This window comes from Leuciscus leuciscus (assembly GCF_965113295.1).
Source record: "Leuciscus leuciscus genome assembly, chromosome: 1".
Classification (NCBI taxonomy): Eukaryota; Metazoa; Chordata; class Actinopteri; order Cypriniformes; family Leuciscidae; genus Leuciscus; species Leuciscus leuciscus.
The window spans coordinates 19518415-19524444 of NC_138725.1; the positions used below are offsets into that span (position 1 = coordinate 19518415).

General features: G+C 35.8%; 1 protein-coding gene across 1 annotated transcript in view; it reads right to left on the reverse strand.

The window, feature by feature from the left end:
- LOC309500942 (uncharacterized protein) overlaps positions 1 to 2910 on the reverse strand; it is a 240287-nt gene extending 237377 nt beyond the window's left edge. Inside the window, exon 1 of the mRNA XM_082172778.1 lies at positions 2737 to 2910. The gene's annotated coding sequence lies outside the window, so the exon portion shown is untranslated. The remainder of the gene's footprint in view (positions 1 to 2736) is intronic.
- Between the last annotated feature and the right edge of the window lie 3120 nt (positions 2911 to 6030).

Here is a 6030-nt window from a genome sequence, read left to right on the forward strand (position 1 = left end):
GGGACCATTTCTCAGTTAAAGCCTTACTTTCCATTTAGACTAAAGTGTCCTATCCTTGAGAGAAAGAACTTGTTATCTTGATGTTTTGAGACAAGACTCCTGTTTATAGTTAGAGCCTGGCCAAATCCAACCTTGGAAAAGCTGTGTGTCGGTGTGTGTGTGTGTGTGTGTGTTAGTCTTCTTGCTTACAGGTTAAGGAACCACTGGCATTATTGGAGATTGACTGAGTTGTTGTTCGAGACATGTTGGCGCCTAGCAACCCAAATCTGCGACCTGGAAGGTCATGACGTGCCTGACTTCAGGATCCGAGTGTCAGATGCATAAGCTATGGAGATATGCTTCAGTCTATCTGCATATGTGTGGAAAATTACTATTGTAATGGAAAATTTTGATTTTCATAGATTTATAGTATTGATTTTCATTGCTTTTAGTAAGATATTGAAATGACCTTTGCTGGACAGTACGTGGTCTCAGCTTTAGTTGACTCAATGTGTGAGTGTGTTTTTAAACTGGGTTACAGGTGGGACAGCAAGGAGGTGGCAGATCAAAGAGAGACCTCTGACCCCTAGGGATAGGTTGTCCAATTTATAACTTGTGAGCTTGTAGGCACAAGCTCAGCAAAAGATGAGACCATGAGCTAGGGAATCTTCCCTTCTTTAGATAAGTCAGAAACCTTGCAAAAATTATATACAAGCTGCTCTGCCGTCCCTTTCTCTGTCGCACTTGTTTCACAGACTGTACTGGACTTCTATGTGGCAACTGGGCCTTCTTGCAAGAATAAATACCTTTTGAAAAGACTATTTGACTCAGAAAATGTCTCTTACACAGTGATTGATTGTTTATTGAATGCTTAATGATTTTTTTGCCACAACATTTCTATTTCTTAGAGATTGAGAATCATTCAACATGTAAGCAATGACGTAGCTTAGACCTTGGAAATGGTATAACTGCTGAGTGTGTGTGTGTGTGTGTGTGTGTGTGTGGAGTGTAGTGTATAACTACTGTGTTCTTTGTAATTGTAAGTGGGGCGGCCTACGAACTAATAAGGGTTATTTAACAACAGAAACTGAATGATCAAATCTGAAAATAAAACATGGCTTATTCATTCTGATTCTTATTAAAGCTACAAAAGTTATTCAGCCAAAAGCAGTGAGTGATTTTCTTTGTCTTTTGTTCATGACCACAGTTATTGCAAGCCGTTTCGATATGCATATTGCGATATATACCTCTGTGATAGGGCTGAGCGATTAATTGCATTTGCGATAATATCGCAATATGATGAAACGCAATTTTTAAACCTGATTACACTCTGGTCACGTGACAGTCTGCAGACGTAGCATCAACTTGGCGCGCTACGCATATATGCCTGGCATGCAGGAAAGATCATTTTGTTTAATTTATGTGATTTTATGTTATAATATATATTATTAATATATAATGATATATTAAGTTATAGATTCTCTCTTCAACGATTCTGGATCAATTCAGAGAATTTCAGAATCGAGTCCTCACACACACACACACACACACACACACGACACCACTCAAACCTTCCGAAAAATAATCTTTCATAAAGTTTGGAAAGGTCTAAGCAAATTACAAGGACATTCGCGGGCTTTATCGCACAGGTTATGTCGCTTTGATTGATGTTACTCTTGCAGTGTTACTCTCGCCCGCCAGAATTTTCCTCACAAAAGCTCTGCTAAGGCATCATTTGTATCTTTTGATATGCAGTTGGCTTATAAATATATAAAAAATATGAAAATCACTGCGAAGGCTGCTTTCAATTTAAAATACTCTCGGGTGCTTTGTGAATAGCGCTTGCACATGCAGCTGTGAGCGACTCGTTGGTTAAATGTACTTGCATCTCAAAATACTTTTATGACGCAAAATTAATGTAAACACGGTCAGTTATATCTTAAACCAACAGGACAAACTACATCTTATATTTCAAAATAGATGATGGACGTGAACAGTATGCCGTCCATTGACTTTCAATAGAGGGACAGAAAGCTCTCAAACAAACTCTAAAATATCTTAAACTGTGTTCCGAAGATGAACGGAGGTCTTACGGGCTTGGAACGACATGAGGGTGAGTCATTAATGACATAATTTTCATTTTTGGGTGAACTAACCCTTTAATGAAGTGGTCAAAATCATGTCTGACCCACTCGTCTCATATTGCGCATTCCTATCTCGTGCAGTTCACTTTTCAGAAATCAACATAAATGGAAAAAAAATAACATTATAATATTTTAACAAATATTTAATTCTGAATTTTGCACACACAAGTTGAAAGGAATTTGTTCAAAAAAAGTTCACGGATAATTGTGCGTACATTTATTAATCATTATGATACTAAAATCATAAAGTAGGCTATGTACAAAAAATCAGATGAGCCCAGAATATATACGCAATTACACATTAAGCATTTTCCTCCCATAGAAAACCATTATAAGAACGCTTAATTTGGCTTAATAAGAATGTCCCCTTATTATGTCGAAATAACGAGATATTATGTCGATACTACTGCTGTGTCCACCGTCTCCATTCTTGATCAGCGGAAACGATTTTTGCTTGTTTGGGATCTGACTAGCCAGCGTATTTGAAAAAGTTAAGCAAACTTTACTATCTTTTTGACATTTCATCGACATTTGACGTCATTTTTGACATGCTTGAATGTTTCTAACATGAATGTTCTTCAGCATCATGAATGAATGAAGAATAAACACCAACCTCTTTGTTCTTCAGGATCTTCAGTGTGTTTCATTCTGCAGGGTTCTGGATCACTCATGTTCTCACTGTCCTCTTTAATAAACTCAGTCTTTGCAGATTTCAGCTCTTCCTGATGCTCGTCTTCACTTGTAGCTGATGGGAATTTACAGCATTTATTGGAAAATTGCTGTGGGAGGAGCTGATCTGACAAAATAAAAAATAATATCAGTTCCTGAATTTGTTTTTATACTAAATATCACATCTAAGCATTATGTCTGTCTGAAGTAAAGTAACTGATATGTATATCTTATGTTATGGCTATGGCTAACCACAACACTCTCCTGCTTTTTACATTACAATATAGACAGAAACATAGAAATGATAAAGAATATGTGGGTCAATGACGTGACACCTAAATTTTCTGTCCGATCGCATTTTTTCAGAAAAAGATAGGGGTAAACGTACCTATTAAGCTCAAGTACCCATTAAGCACACTACCATCTTGGAGCTCAGATTATAAAAAGAAACAGCAATGTATTATCCTATTTGATGTATTAACCAATTGATGTGTTTGTTACTATATACCTCCTGTAATTTTAAACCTATCAGACCATTGCACACTGAGATATGTGTATCCATGTGTTCACACTGTCTGGTGGCTATTTTCAAAGCTGTCTGAAAACTTTCACCAGAAGAGGAGCCCCTCAAATGTGCATTTTTTATATGTTTAAGCCTTTATTTTGAAGAAGTACATCATCTTATTGCAAAATTAAGAGATTAATGTTTAGACTTTTGCATATTATAACCTGGAACCTGGATGTGGGAAATAATTACAGTTAGATCTAAAAGATAGTTTTAGCAACATAGCCCAGATGCTACGAACATAGCTAGCTTACTAGCTGTATAAGATTGTGTGCTACACTAATATATTACTTCACAGGCATTAATGGCTTGTACTTTTTTAAATACATAACATTATAATTTTACATTTTATTGATACTCTGTGGTTTTAAACTGCTGTAATTTTTAAAGAATTCATATTATTGTATTATTATAGGTGAGCTTAAAGGGTGCACTACTATGACAATCACACAGCTTCAGTGTGACATCAATTAGAAAAAGCATAATTTCAAAGATATTGTCAATAATAGTTGTTCATATTAAAATTGGTATAAACTTAATACATTACCTAGATTATTAATTTAGCTAATTATTTTCCTAAAAAATGTAATTTAATATTTATTAATTAAAAATAGTTTTTGCTCCAATTAAGCACAGTGTGCTCCCTTTAAGCTCACCCACATTGAACATCTATGTAAATACTTAATAATCAGAATTTAAATATTAACTGATGGTTGTCACTATGTTAATCTTCAAAAAAAAAAAAAGATTAATAAACATATTTTCACAGTCTTAAGATGACAAAAGCTAGACGAAACTAAAGTGTATGCCCAAAGATGAAAGAGGCATGTCATCTATACAAAGAAGGAGCCATCAGAAACCTGTCGTATCTGTCCAAGAAGTTTGGAGTAGACAGGAAAGCTCTGATCCAGTCCCAGAGAGTTAAAGGCAGGGTAGGTAGGACTTATAAAAACAAAAAATGCAAATTTGTTTAAACTTTCTATATATATCAATACATAATTCAAATGTAAGTACTTTGAAAAAAAGAGTATAAAAATCAAGTGACTCTAGACCGTTTAATCTGCATTAAACACAGCTCATTATTTCCATTCGGGACGAAACAAAGGATTGGCTTAGGCGACTGTCACTCTCTCGCAACCATGGCAACCACCCTTTTGCCACGGGATCTGCCCACTTGTGCGCGCACGTTTGATTTGAGGAATTCAAGAGGCATGGAACCTGGGAATAGCAAAACAATGGCAGAGAAAGAGCAATCAAATTTCACATTACCGGCATGCAGTTAGTGAAGGCAAACAAGGCAAAAAAAGAAGACAGTACAAGAAAAGGTAATGAACAAAAAGTCTTTGGATAAACAAAGAAATAAAACGCCTGTCAATATCATCGTGGCTTTCCAGCGACCACCCCGTCCTCGGCCTCTACTTCCTCGGACCCTAGTTGCACGCCACGGCGTCTTGCACGACCTCCTCTGCTTCGCCCTAAAATTATTTTTATTTTACAAAAGGACATTTTACAAACCTACGTTTTGCGCATGTGCTCCTGCACGCACTTTTCCAGTCACAACACAGCAATCAAAGGAGGACGCGCTGAAAACTGTAATGCTGTTCTCTTCCTTAATAACTCGTACTGAGAAGTTGCAGAGGAATTTGTGACTGTTTCACCTGTTCAACCACATCAAAGTTTCGTAATTAGTAAGTCCGTGCTTTTTCTCTTTTTGTTCTTATGTGCTGAAGGGCCGCTGTGCCTTGGTGAAACGGTGTTTACGTGAAGAGCTCTTTTCCAAAACGCCATAAACCTAAAAAGCTGCCTCAAAGATCCAGCAAAAGTAATGATTATGAATATGTAAAATATTGCAATAAGACATTTTAATTGTTTATTAATTTCTGTGTCGGCTGCAAAGATGAAGTTGACGATAGACTCGCGATCTTCGCAGTAGGCTAGTGACCGCACCAGAGAAATGCACGTTTATTAGGCTACATAGTTTTGTTTTGTTTTGGATGGTTTTGTTTAGAACCAGCTTTCTGTAAATATATTTCACATTTTTTAGGCCTGTGAGGCGAGGCTACGGTTCGGTTCATGATGATATAATCTTCAGTTCAAGCACCTTGTGTTGTGATTGATAGCCTATATTTATTTTTATGTATGTAATCCAGAAAATTGGTTAATGAAAAAAATATTAAAATTAAGATACAATTAATACAAAACGAAATTCGTTTTAAAGAAAGGCTTTGTGCTTTCTGTTTTGAGGTCTCTGTGAAAGTTTGAAAGTCTAAGTGCCGCTTTTTAGAGCGCTCGCGTCCATAATGGAGAACTGTCACATAATATTGTTTTTTCCTCATAAATGCAAACACGAAAAATAAAAGACAAAAGACGTTTTTAAAAAGACAAACCATACATTTAAAAAAAAAAAAAAAATTATGGATTTATAGCGTTTTGGGGAAAAATGGATGGATTTATACCATTTTGAAAATGTTTTTTTTTTTACTTTGAATTGATCATCAACAATATTGTTGTTTGATTTAATAATCAGTTGCAAGAAGTGCCTAGTTAAGTTGTTTTTTTTTTTTTTGTAAGTGGAAAAAGTAGGGGCTGCCAAAGATTCTGTTTAGTTAGCTCCTTTTTTGTTTTTTATAGCCTGCAATAATATAGGTCAAATGCAGCAAGTCAAAAGACCAA